The sequence below is a fragment of the Muntiacus reevesi genome, chromosome 21 (genome assembly GCF_963930625.1).
Source record: "Muntiacus reevesi chromosome 21, mMunRee1.1, whole genome shotgun sequence".
Taxonomy (NCBI): domain Eukaryota; kingdom Metazoa; phylum Chordata; class Mammalia; order Artiodactyla; family Cervidae; genus Muntiacus; species Muntiacus reevesi.
The window spans coordinates 614,945-629,213 of NC_089269.1; the positions used below are offsets into that span (position 1 = coordinate 614,945).

The following is a 14,269-nucleotide window of genomic DNA, read 5'->3' on the forward strand; positions in this document are numbered from 1 at the left end:
TCCCGTGTGCAACACAGCTCCCTCTGTTTTTAGAATCACTTGCTCATTTTCCAGTCTGGATGATTAACTTCAAGTTACCATCATACCAGAAGCAAAAAAATAAGCTGTAATAAAACTGTGGTTCTAGGTTGAACCGAACGATTGCAAACTGGGATTGTGTCTCCAAATCTGCTTATTCCTGAAGGTTCTGAACAGTGCAGCTGCTTACAAGCCGAGGGGCATCTGGTCCGCCCTCTCCTCCCCACCCTGCCTAAAATTGGTGACAGAGAGTGAAGCAACCAAAGCTGAAGATGGGGGAATCATGGCTTCGGTTATTTAGTACAAGCTCTGACTCAGGCTTGTTTGCTTCCCAGGATCTCTGGTCCCACATATCTCTCACTGGGAAACCTAAAGTTGAATACACATCCCAGTAACAAGAAAATGGGATAGGTTTTCTTCCCTACAGTTCCTTCTCCTGAGACTGGTGTGAGATGGGCCTCCAGTCCAACACAAATCTGCCAATAAAATTAACTCCGAGTTTGCTAGATTCTTTGGAGAAGGAAATGGCAACCCACTCCAGTATTCTTGCCTGGAGAATTCCATGGACAGAGGAACCTGGCGGGCTGCAGTCCATAGGGCCGCAAGAGTCAGACGCGACTTAGCTCTATCTTTCTTTATTAGATTGTTACAAAAGCCCTTCTTGTTATCTGAGATACTACTTTTCCTAATCGAAAAAATAGTGGGAAATTCTGCTTGACCTTGCCAGAAAATGGAAACCGTAGTTATTGATGTGACCTGTATTTAGCATCTTTGGGATAGAAGGACATTTTCTTTTATCTCAACAAAGGTTTACTAACATTAAGTTCTGGTTGAAGGGGTTTCCAGAGTCCCTCTTATATCTCTAAATAAGGTAAAGTAAGAATTTAAAAAATATGAGCATGGTTTCTGTTGCCAGAAACTGTTTTTGAGTTTCAAAAGAGTTTTGCTCAGCACTTCGGGCTGCTATCTGGTCTTCTTTTAATTCACCGCAGACGTACTGAAGAATTTAAGTCATGAGCACGAGTTAGCAACATGCAAATGAAGGCAAGATGTGTTACGGGGGGTTTAAAACCTGACATGGTGGGAGTGGAGTCTCAGCCTAGCAATGCCCTTCCTGGGAGCCTCTGACAGAGGTGTCACGGCTGCCGACTCAACTCAGTCGGGGAGAGCGCCAGCGCCGGGGCCGCTTGCCCTCCCCGGCGGACAGGCCCACGGGTTCTCTACCCCTCAGGACCCTCACCTTGCAAATTGCGAGGTGTTTCTCTTGTGAACCCACAGTAAATATTTTACTTCAACATAAACTTTTGAATAACAGGTTTGGAGAGAGAAAAATCCAAGTCCAGTGTCCTACATTCTCTCTTAACAGCTGTGTGTCCTTGGACAAGTAACTTAACCTCTTTGAGACTACTTTAAATAAGTAGGGATAAAAATAATCACCTATACATTAGGGATAAAAATAATCACTGCAAAGATTTGCTATGAAGACTGATTTGGATAATGTCTAATGTTGGCATTTAGTAGCAGTTAGTGTTATTTTTGCCATCTCAAATTCAGTTGGTTCAAACAGTAAATTTAATGTTTAAACAAATATTCCCTGATGTTTATATATATATATATATATCAGTTCAGTTCAGTCACTCAGTGGTGTCCAGCTCTTTGCGACCCCATGGACTGCAGCATGCCAGGCCTTCCTGTCCATCACTCCTGGAGTTTACTCAAACTCATGTCCATTGAGTCGGTGATGGAATCCAACCATCTCATCCTCTGTCATCCCCTTCTCCTCCCGCCTTCAATCTTTCCCAGCATCACGGCCTTTTCAAATGAGTCAGTTATTCACATCAGGTGGCCAAAGTATTGGAGTTTCAGCTTCAGCATCAGTCCTTCCAATGAACACCCAGGACTGATCTCCTTTAGGATGGACTGGTTGGATCTCCTTGCAGTCCAAGGGACTCTCATGAGTCTTCTCCAACACCACAGTTCAAAAGCATCAATTCTTCAGTGCTCAGCTTTCTTTATGGTCCAGCTCTCCTATCCATACATAACTACTGGAAAAACCATAGCCTTGACTACACGAACCTTTGTTTGCAAAGTAACGTCTCTGCTTTTTAATATGCTGTCTAGGTTGGTCTTAACTTTTCTTCCAAGGAGTAAGCGCCTTTTAATTTCATGGCTGCAGTCACCATCTGCAGTGATTTTGGAGCCCAGAAAAATAAAGTCTTTTACTGTTTCCATTGTTTCCCCATCTATTTGCCATGAAGTGATGGAACCAGATGCCATGATCTTAGTTTCCTGAATGTTGAGTATTAAGCCAACTTTTCCACTCTCCTCTTTCACTTTCATCAAGAGGCTCTTGAGTTCTTCTTCACTGTCTCCCATAAGGGTGGTGTCATCTGTATATCTGAGGTTATTGATATTCCTCCCAGGAATCTTGATTCCAGTTTGTGCTTCATCCAGTCCAGCATTTCTCATGATGTACTCTGCATATAAGCTAAATAAGCAGGGTGACAATATACAGCCTTGATGCACTGCTTTTCCTGTTTGGAACCAGTCTGTTGTTCCATGTCCAGTTCTCACTGTTGCTTCCTGACCTGCATACAGGTTTCTCAAGAGGCAGGTCAGGTGGTCTAGTATTCCCATCTCTTTCAGAATTTTCCACAGTTTTTTATGATCCACACAGTCAAAGGTTTTGGCATAGTTAATAAAGCAGAAATAGATGCTTTTCTGGAACTCTCTTGCTTTTTCAATGATCCAGAGGATGTTGGCAATTTGACCTCTGGTTCCTCTGCCTTTTCTAAATCTAGCTTGAACATCAGGAAGTTCATAGTTCATTTACTGTTGAAGCCTGGCTTGGAGAAGTTTGAGCACTACTTTACTAGCGTGTGAGGTGAGTGCACTTGTGTGGTAGTTTGAGCATTCTTTGGCATTGCCTTTCATTGGATTGAAATGAAAACTGACCTTTTCCAGTCCTGTAGCCACTGCTGAGTTTTCCAAATTTGCTGGCATACTGAGTGCAGCACTTTCACAGCATCGTCTTTTAGGATTTGAAATAGCTCAACCAGAATTCCATCACCTCCACTAGCTTTATCTGTAGTGATGCTTCCTACGGCCCACTTGACTTCACATTCTAGGATGTCTGGCTCTAGGTGAGTGATCACACCATTGTGATTATCTGCGTTATGAAGATCTTTTTTGTATGTTCTTCTGTGTATTCTTGCCACCTCTTCTTAATATCTTCTGCTTCTGTTAGGTCCATACCATTTCTGTCCTTTGTTGATCCCATGTTTGCAAGAAATGTTCCCTTGGTATCTCTAATTTTCTTGAAGAGATCTCTAGTCTTTCCCATTCTATTGTTTTCCTCTATTTCTTTGCACTGATCCCTGAGGAAGGCTTTCTTATCTCTCCTTGCTATTCTTTGGAACTCTGCATTCAAATGGGTATTATCTTTCCTTTTCTCTTTTGCTTTTGGCTTCTTTTCTTTTCACAGGTATTTGTAAGTCCTCCTCAGATAGCCGTTTTTCTTTTTTGCATTTGTTTCTCTTGGGGATGGTCTTAATCCCTGTCTCCTGTACAATGTCACAAAACTCTGTCCATAATTCTTCAGGCACTCTATCAGATCTAATCCCTTGAATCTATTTATCACTTCCACTGTATAGTTGTAAGGGATTTGATTTAGGTCATACCTGAATGGTCTAGTGGTTTTCCCTACTTTCTTCAATAAGTCTGAATTTGGCAATAAGGAGTTCATGATCTGAACCACAGTCAGCTCCCAGTCTTATTTTTGCTGACTGTGTAGATCTTCTCCATCTTTGGCTGCAAAGAATATAATCAATCTGATTTCAGTGTTGACCATCTGGTGATGTCCACATGTAGTGTCTTCTCTTGTGTTGTTGGAAGAGGGTGTTTGCTATGACCAGTGCATTCTCTTGGCAAAACCCTATTACCCTTGCCTTGCTTCATATGTGTATATATATGTATATGCCTATATATGAGTTGTGATTATGAATTATGATTTTCCGCCTGAAAAATCCCATGGACAGAGGAGCCTAGCAAGCAACAGTCCACGGGGTCACAAAGAGTTGGACATGACGAATGACTGAGCATGCACGCATCATACACTCATTGTGATTTCCTTCTCCAGGGATTTTCCCAACCCAGGGATCAAACCTGGGTCTCCAGCATTGCCAGTCAAATTCTTTGCCATCTAAGCTACCAGGGAAACCCTACATACACTCATACATGAGACAAATATATAATAAGAAATAGATATGCGAAATCACACTTTTACTCCAGACAGCTCTGAAAAGCAGTAAGTTTTCTCTTTTCTTTCTTCCTTGAACTTCACTGTGAACTTGGGAGACATACTCCTAGCATTACATCTTACATCCTGAGTGATGCTTACAAGCTAAAGATCGCCTAGACCCCACATTGGTAAGACCCATTGGCAAAGTACAGGTTGTTCCATCTGTCTTGCTGGTGTCTAGCAGATCACAAAATCACTTTCATGGTTTTATCATGTTTGCTCACTCACACACTCTATGAATTCAATCCTATGAAAAATGTCATGGCATAGATTATTCAAGCCATGCCCACAGTAAAAAATGTATTTGGAATCTAGTGTTAGGAGATAATTTAATGACACTTTGTTGTTTCTAGTAAACTCTGATTCTGGTATTTAAAATATATATACTCAAAAAGTCAAGAAATAAACTATTGATGTCATAATATTACTGTTTCTGTTTGTTTTGTAAATGAACTTCTTATTAAAGTGTTTTGCAAATTCAGCATTAATAAAGTGGGGATTCCGTGGGGAAAGAGCATGGTAGAATTTTAGAATATCTTAGGATATGAATGCAGGCATTTCTTTGGTTAAAAATTTCACATACATGTATACACGCTGAACTTCAGAAACTCCCACTGCCCAGAGGAATGCAGGGAGAACCAGGGCATGAAGGGGCGGGGCTGGGGGCTGGTGGAGAAGCATTAGGTCATCTGCTTCTCCCTGCCACAGTGAAATTATCCCCCATACAGAGGTTTATGTTTCTGTGGTTTGCTGAGGACTTGAGCTAGTTTTAAGTAATTTTCTTCAAGGTCCTCTAAGCCAGTTTAAAGTTATTTTGTGAGCAATGCATTCTATCACATGCTTTAGCAAAATCTACCACAGTCTAATAAGCATCTGGATATGTTCTTTGAGATGCAGCTCAGAGTCTCCTTTCCTCAAATTTCAACTTTCTACCTCATTGCAGCAAAATATATTTGCCTCCTTGATGTTTAAATGTTTCCCAGGCACCAAGTGTTTCGAGCCAGTCCTGCTATACAATCCACAAGAGACTCTGAGATTCATGGTCTGTGTCTCCAGCCAGAGGTTTTACAAAATGAATTGAACATAAGGTGGTAATAAATAGTTCATGAAATGCTTGAGGGTTACAGCTTGTTTTGTTCTTTGCTTCATTTTTAATTCAGCCAGTACAAAGTATTTTTTGAGCGTCTATTATGTGAAAGACACTGGGTCAGGACTCTTTGGTCCTGGACCTTGCACAAGTGTCCTCTTCTTGTTCTACCCCAGGGGGACTGCTATTTGTCTTACACACACCATACACACACACAGACCGTCTTCATCTCCATCTGCTTTTTTTCTTTTTACATTTGGTATTTGTTTAATGTTTTACATTCTGAGATCACAAGATTGACTTAGAACAGTTTTTCCCAAACTTCCCTGTTGAAAATTATCTCCTGACATATTAAAAACAAGCAAATAAATAAACAAAAAATACAAGCAAACAGTTCTTGGGGCATCTGAGCCAGTGTAAAATTATTTAAATATAAATAAAAGAGCTCATATATTCCATGACTCAATAGTGTTGAGGAAAAGACCAGGAATTTCATTATTAGGAGTTAATTCTGTTCAGCAGATTAGTCTGGGAGGAACTGGAGGAGGAGGTGATTGCCCAGGTCGTTTCTACTTTTAACAGGTCACCCTTCAGACAATCCTGATGACTCTTCTCAGAGGTCTTGGTTGATCAATTCCACCAACTCTCCTCTTCAGCTTCTGACCCTTATTAACCTGTTCTTGCCTTTGAGCTTCCATAGCAGCTCTTTGCATTTTTCAGCAGTTTCTTTTGCACTAACTGCTTCAATCCCTCGAACTTTCATGTAGATCTTTAATTATATTTTAACGCTTCAAAAATTTTTATGCCTACTAAGACTATGGTGGACTCCTTAAGAGAAAGGGCAAAATTCTTCATTTGTATTCACATAACGCTTTGCACTCAGAGGAATGAGGTTTTATTTCTATTTTAATTTTCCCTTTAAATATTAATATCTCACTGCATTGGTAAAGAATATATCTTTTCGTTCCTTATAGCAAGACGCATATGATTTGGGAACCCTAGTTTTAGTCTAGCTAGTGCAGCTGTTAGGAATTCATATAACCCCCTAATCCTTTATAAAAACTTAATCGGACAGCTGGCTTGATAACATGCAGTTTCAATAACAGCCTCTGTTGAGGAAAATAATATCCCATTGTAGTAAGTCTTGCAGATTAATGATATTTCTCTGCAAAAAAAAAAAAAAAAAAAAAAAAATGTCTAATGGACAGGCAGGCTTTCTCTAAACTGGAAATCAAGCTACAAGCTGAAAAAAAGAATCACCTTTAATTTCTACTGTGAGATGGAAGTGTATTCTTTGGATTTAGCAACTAATGGTATCTTTGTTATATTAATGGTTTAATTAGACAGCTTCAGGGTGGTGTAACAGCTCTCTAAAGGACTTTTAACAAGGACGCTATTGTTAAAGTAAAACAGCTCTTTCATTTGAGCCATTAAAATTATAGGGGGAAAAATGAAAAATACACTGGCAGCTTATTTTTTAGTTCAGCTGCAACTTCTCCTGTTTAATCACCAAAAGCCTCTGCAAGGCAGTTCTTGTTTATACAGCAGTTTGATCTGGATCCTTGTAAAATTAACATAGGTTGACAAATTAAATTTAGCACCACCACCCTCCAGGATGTTGTAAATGTAAAGGAGACTAAAGTAAACACTGGGAATGTTAGTGCAACAGGGCAGTATGAAGTCAGACCCCATAAAACATAAAAATCTTGCTTATGAATATAATTTAGTACAAAGAATATCAACAGCTGACATTAATTATTTTTTATATATACCGACATCATCTTTCGTACATTACTGTGAAAGATGTACTTGTTTCATCACAGATTTTTCTTTTTTAAAACCAGAATTGACCAGAGATCTCTACTGGGTTCTTGAATTAAGCAGTTCAGTGGATTTGTACTATCACAGTTTAAAATCTTCAAGAATTCATAAAGTAAGCATCTTACATTGTTTGTGGTTAATTGCACTAGAACATTTAGCCTCTCTGAATTTGTCCTTTTTTGGAATTTGCAGCTTATGTCCCAATAGAATTTAACAAGAAAGACTCCTCAGCCTTGTCTGGGTTCATTTAGAAGTACAAATAAAAAGACACTACAATTTTAAATGAGAAACTTGTGTTTAAAGTCTGACTTTGAAAGAGAAACTATATATTATATAAATATAATTAATCCAACATAAATATCTTCATTTGTAAACTGCTCAGTTTAATGAGAGCAGTGAGGTGATGACAAAGAGGGGCATGAGAAGCCTGCTCTGATAGAGCCTCGGAAGGTAACCGAGTGCCCTGGACTTGCCTGACGTTTGCCTGCCCCACTGCCTGGGTCAGGGGATCTCAGTAGGGAAACCAAGGCCCAGAGGGCCTGAGGCTCCCTTCCCTAGATCACAGGTAGCTCAGGCTACCAGCTACACCTGCTTGAGTCTTCACTGGGGAATGCGAACATCCAGGGGCCCTAGAGAATCTGGTCGATGTTTCTGGTGGAGGTCGAGTGAGGTCGAGTCCAGGTGTGGCTGGCGGAGCTGTAGGGGCGGGTGTGGTGCCAAGGCCAGCGTCGGCATCCCGAACAGACTGTCCTGAGGTACCATCCTGGCTCTGCTTTGCCTCCTCTGTTTCCTCCATGTGCTTCTCCCTAGCCTTCCTCACCACTCTGCGAACTGACATACTTCCATTGCATTCTTTTTCTGCTTAAATCTCCAAAGTTACCGTCTGTTCGGGCACTAAGGACCCTGACGATGAGCCCAGCAAGCCGGGACCAGAAGCTCTCCTGTGTCCTCGTGCCGTAGATGATCAGGCTCTGGGGGCCGGGAATGGCCCAAGAAATCGAGATGTGTGACTAGCATTATTTAGATAAACTTTTCCTCACTCCAAGTGAGGATATTTGAGATTACACAGAAGCATGCAATCTAAAAAGATTAAAAAAAATAGAGGGAAATAGGAGGAAGCAAAAATAAAGACACTGGCATTTGGATCAGATTGCTAAATGCATTACTTTATAGGGAGAAATGGAACTTGTGGGCATGTGAGAACACTCAGTTCAACCAGTTCTCACATTCTCTTCCCCGTACGAGAGGCTTCCTAAGGACCCCAGACAGTCAGAGACTTCCATGGATAAGGTGATGGATGTGGAAATCTTAGCAATGGAAACTCAGCTACCTTCAAGGGGTGGTCAGCAAATAATGGTCCTCAGGCTCCTCTGCCCTGGCGTTGCTGCAGCTGATGAGTTCTTGCTTTTGGCTCTTCAATGTCTTTAAAATCTAAATATATTTGAAAGTCATTTACTTTACCAAAATGTTTCCCAAACTTCAGTCATTCATATGCTATCTTCACAATCCTGCTGTATTCATATACTACCTTTTAAAAATATTTCTTTTTAATATCTATGTTAAGTCACTCAGTCGTGTCTGACTCTTTGCTGCCCCATGGACTGTAGCCTGGGAGGCTCCTCTGACCATGGGATTTCCCAGGTAAAAATATTGGAGCGGGTTGCCATTTCCTTCTCCAGGGGATCTTCCTGATCCAGAGATTGAACCCATGTCCCTTATGTTTCCTGCATTGTCAGGCAGGTTGTTTACCACTAGCACCTCCTGAGAAGCCCCTTTTAATACCTAAGTGCTACGACACCTTTATTTTAAATAGCATGCATAAGGGTAGAAGCTTGCTCTGCTCCATCTTTTTAATGTTCATGAAAATAAATTCATAGTAGTAAAATGGTTAAATATCTTTGCTTTTCATGATGCAGAAAATTTATCAAGCTAGGATTTTGCCCTTGTTTAAAAACTTGTGCACAGAAGTTAACATTTCAGAGTCTTATCAACTATAAGATATCCAGATTTTGCTCTAACCCTTGATTTATAGTTTGACTGAGCATAGATTTCCAGGTTTAAATCATGTGTCCTCAGACCTTTGAAGGCATTTTCCCAACATCTTCTATTATCATATTGTGATACTGATGAGAAGTCAGAAGTCATTTTAATTTATATTCCTTGTAGTTATTATTTTTCCTCTCTGCAAGTTATGTTCTTTTAAGTTTTGGCATTCTAAAATACCATAAGACTACCTAGATTGCTTTTCTTTTTAGTTCATTTAGCTGGAAATGAGCCCTTTTAATCTTAGCGTCATAACTTCTCAGTACTAAGATTCTTTTTGATAATTTCTTTTAATTTTATATACTGTTTCTGAGACACCTGTTAGTTGGATGCAGGACTTCCTGGATTGGATCTCAGTATCTGGGAGCTTTATCATCAGTGTCTGCTCAAAGAAACCAAAGCCTTTCTGTGTGTTCCCGGTAGACAGTGCTTTAATACAAGGAATAAGCATCGGGAGGGCCAGGGAGTGAAAGTCTGTTGAATTGTCACTGACTAGCGCAGTCTGCGATCCCAACGTGTGTGATTCTCCAGATGCTCACCTTGAAGTTGCTTGAAATCTCATGGGCATCTTCTGCTCCTGCATCTGCCCATAGCTGCCTCTATTGTTCCCAGGGAATAATGGCCTCTTCTCTTCTACCTTCCAAGTCACAGTTACCCACTCTAGGCTCTAATCTGAAACTCTGGGAAACACTGTTTCTGCTTCTTTGCGATGCAGGTAAGTCCTTAGCAGGTGTGGCAAAGATGCCAAGGGGACAGACGCGATCCAGCAGGGGACCACACTGGCAGAATGCATCCCCTGAATCTCCATATACCAGCCATGTGGCTGGGGCTAATTCCTTAATTTCTTGATGCTTTCATCTTTCTAGCTATCAAGCGGGAATGGGCTTCCTTGGTGGCTCAGATGGTAAAGAATCTGCCTGCAATGCAGGAGGCCTGGGTTTGATTCCTGGGTCGGGAGCATGGCAACCCACTCCAGGATTCTTGCCTGGAAAATTCCATGGACAGAGCAGCCTGGCAGGCTATAGTCCATGGGGTCACAGAGTCCGACATGACTTTCATTTTCACTTTCATCTAGAGGGAATACTGTCCCTAGTTACTTCAGAGGTTTGCTGGGAAGACTGGTTGAAATAATGGACACAATGGATGTAAATATGCATGTAGCCTATATTCAAGTGGTCTTAGTGTATGTTAGTTGTTATAATTTTCATTATGATAGCTAATTATCTTTTTTATTGCATCTCCATTCATGTCATTTTGCTCTAAATTTTGAAAAGCTTTTTAAACAATATCTTATAGTACATCTATTAATTGTTAATAGTAGCAGCAATTTTAATCATTAAGGGAACTTTTTTATTCAGGCATTTCTTTTCTTATAGTGTCTTCTTCTCTGTTATTAGTTCATTCTTTTTTTAAAAAAATATGTTTATTTCAGTAAAGTATTAAGAAGATCAAGAGGTAAAATCTTGGTTCTAATTTGTCATTTTATATGGAAGTGACAGTAATGAATCAAAAACTTTAGACTAACAATTCTCTTTCTTGTGTTGGGTGATGTGCTAAGGACTTTACTTTCATGCTCTCATCTGATTCACCTCAATCTTAAGACACAGGGACACAGGTACTAATATTATCCCCATTTTTAAAGAGGATGCCCAAGGCTTACAGAGGTCAAGGGGCTTGCCGAAGGTCACACAGCTAGTGACTGGTAGAGCTAAGACGTAAACCTGGATCTACTGATGACGGAGTTCAAGCTCTCCCACTGCTTCTGGGTGGATCTCACTATTTATTTTCTAAAATAATTTTATGTATTTATTTCTGGCCGTGCTGGGTCTTTGTTGCCGTACAGGACTTCTCTCTAGCTGCGGTGAGCAGGGGCGATGTCCAGGTTCGGTGCGAGGGCTTCTCATCGCGATGCCTTTTCTTGGTGAAGGAGGAGGGTGTGGCAGGCTTCTTGCCTGGAGAACCCCGTGGACAGAGGAGCCTGGCGGGCTGCGGTCCACGGGACAGCAGAGTCAGGCGCGGCTGAGCGACTAAGACTCTTGCTGAACAGCACGGGCCCGAGAGCGCAGACCTCAGAAGCTGAGCCCAAGGGTTCCGTCGCTGTGGTTCTGGGTCCCTGGAGCCCAAGCTCAGCAGTTGTGGCCTGTGGGCTTAGTGGCTCCGTGGCACGTGGGCGCTTCCTGGACCAGGGATCAAACTGCAGTCTCTTGCATTGGCAGGCGGATTCTTTACCCCTGAGTCACCACGGAAGCCCTGGATCTCATCATTTTAAACGGCTGCCCAGGGTCCTCATATGCGAGTGCAAGTGTTTATCCAAATCCTCTCTGATAAACACTTAGTGCTGCTATAAACAAAACTTAAATAAATATCTGTGGACTCTGGGAAAATTTTAATACACTCTTCCGTTATTGTCTAAAAATAAGTCCTAGAAGTGGATTTGTTAAGTCACAAATTGCCCACATTATATGGTTTAACAAGCTGCCCTTAAATAAGAGGTTGCAGCAATTCATACTCCCCCCGTTGCAGTGTGTGAATGTGCCTGCCCCACCATGCTCTCTAATGCCTGGTGTTACTCAATTTTTGCCAATCTTATACAAAGAAGATGTTACTTCCCTCTTTAACTTTGCTTTTATTTCATTTTTGATGTGGCCAAACAGTTTTTCATATGATTGTAGGTCATTTGCCCTTCTACTTTTGTGAATTAGCAGTTCATTTTCTGCTCAACTTTCAACTGGGATATTGTCTTTAGCAGGTTTGCAAATACTCTTTAAGGACAGTCACATTTTGCCTGTTATTTATGTTGCAAATACAGTTCCCTGGGTCACTGTTTCTATTTTTACCTTTGCATATAATATTTGTAAAAGAAGTTTTAAGTATTTATGTAGTCAGATCTATTCTAAATTAGCTTTTACTCACATTCTTTATTTCCGCAGATGAAAGAATGAAACAAACATGAAAGCTGGTCCATTAGAAGTTTGATTTTTTTAAAATCTGAGTTTCTAAAAGAATCTAACAACTCAACAATCTCTTGGCCCAACTTCAGGAAACCAGTGAATTATTTTAAGATGACAAAAGTTTTCACTTACACACTAAATATTTACCTAAACCAACTTAAGAAGGATTTCCAACCAGGCTTGGATGAAAGCTACTAAGCTTGCCTTCCAGATTGTATCTTGCTTAAAATGTGTGGTATTCAAGTTGGAGTTGGATGTGGGTGTTAACGGAGGCTGTTGGGGTGGGTCCTGGGTGGGTCGTCTCTGTTCTTTAACTATGAGCTTCCTTAAATGGTGTCCACTGCTGACATCAGAATCCTCGCTGCCATTTCTACAGTGCTTGGCTCTTCGTTGCTCAAAGGATAAATGCCATTCAAATCATGACGGAGTGGAATTCAGATTTACAACACTACCGTTCACCAGGCAAAAGTCCCCAGGACTTGGGAGGGCAAGTGGGACCTGAACTGCACAGAATGACCTCAAATTAGGCTCCAGGTTCAAGGGCTATGAGTTAGGCACAGGCTCTGATTCAGGGTTCTAAAAGTTCTCATCTTTTAGTTAGAAGCCTCCCTTTGGAGCCTCTTACCTTCCTTCTCTGGGCAATCAAAACTTCCTTAGCATGCCTACCGCAGCTGTCTCCCTTCTTGCACTTTCTTCTCTTTATGATACCAGACAAATCCTTGGAAAGAGGTGGCTTTTTCTTCAAAGGCTAAATTCTTAAAAAGGAAGAATGCAGATTCTAACTTCCTTTTCTTTGGAACACCGCTTGGGCCTCAGCGCCTCTGCGAGTCTGCCTGAGCCGCCGTCCAGAGCTGTTCTCCGCTGTGTTCAGTTGTCGGTGTCCCTGGAGCCTCACGCCTAGCCGCCTCAGCTCCCTTTCTAGTCCCTCTGCTCTGTGAGGTTCTGGTCTTCCGGGCAGAACTGTGAGCGGCTCGTCTCTGCATCTATAGCACTTAGCACTGTGTCAAGCGTACCTTCGGCACTCCATAAATGATCTATGTTAGAACGACGGATAATACTTGATTCCAACAGGTGGCTATGACCTTGGCTTGGGGCAAGTGGGAATTTGGAGAAAATGCATGTGACGATAGTCATATCCCAGTTGGAGATTTAACAGATAGTGGTTTAAAGAGGGAAAATGGTGATTATCAGATAATCCTCCTTAGGGAACGGACAGCGATTAAGACATAGAGTGCCTAACTGTAGAAGAAAGGATTATGTCTAGAGAGGGGGCTAAGCATGTATGTAACCAAATTATGCTCAGACCACTGTGTCAATCGATCAGTTTACTTGAGTTTCATTAGTTAATCTTACTTATAAGATTATGTAAAATAAGATGGCAATGGTATTTAGCACGCCAAGAGTTACTTGAAGACATCTGAACTACAGTATAATTAACCAACCCTGAAATTCATTTAGATATCTCAAAAGAATTTTTTACATGCCAAAGGTTCTTGTACTTTGCCTTTTCTAAAAATGATCAAAATATGTTGCAGCAATTTTAGAGAAATGGGTATGCTATTAATAGAAGTCTTTAAAGCCCACAACTTGGACAGACATTTGCTAATTAATTCCAGAAATTATCCAAGTATTTAGATTTTGTGGAACCCACACCCAGAAATAGTCCAGACAAAAGATTTTCCTGTTCACAAAATTGATCTAATGCCTTTCTCATATTGAAATTCTTTCCATATATTGTGTACACACACACACACACACACACACAGAGCTTATAGATTCTTTTTGTCCTGCTGCTATGACAACAACACGCATGGTGCCTCCATGCCTGAAGATTTATGGGAGGAAAGTCTCTGTTCACAATACTGCCTTCTCCCTTTTTGGTAATGGGCAGTGAAAAACAGGATTATCAGAACAGTTCCCGCATGTTCTGGAAAGCTTCTGCTGGCCATGCCCCTCCTTGCCTTCACTGTCTGTCAGACTCTCAGGCACAGATGGGCAGAGTGAGGAATAGAGGGAGGTGTATATGTGGCCAGGTGGCTTTCTGAAAGC

General features: G+C 41.1%; 1 protein-coding gene across 7 annotated transcripts in view; it reads right to left on the reverse strand.

Annotated features, from left to right (window-relative positions):
- PHLDB2 (pleckstrin homology like domain family B member 2) overlaps window positions 1-14,269 on the reverse strand; it is a 234,285-nt gene that overhangs the window by 211,248 nt on the left and 8,768 nt on the right. The window lies entirely within an intron of this gene.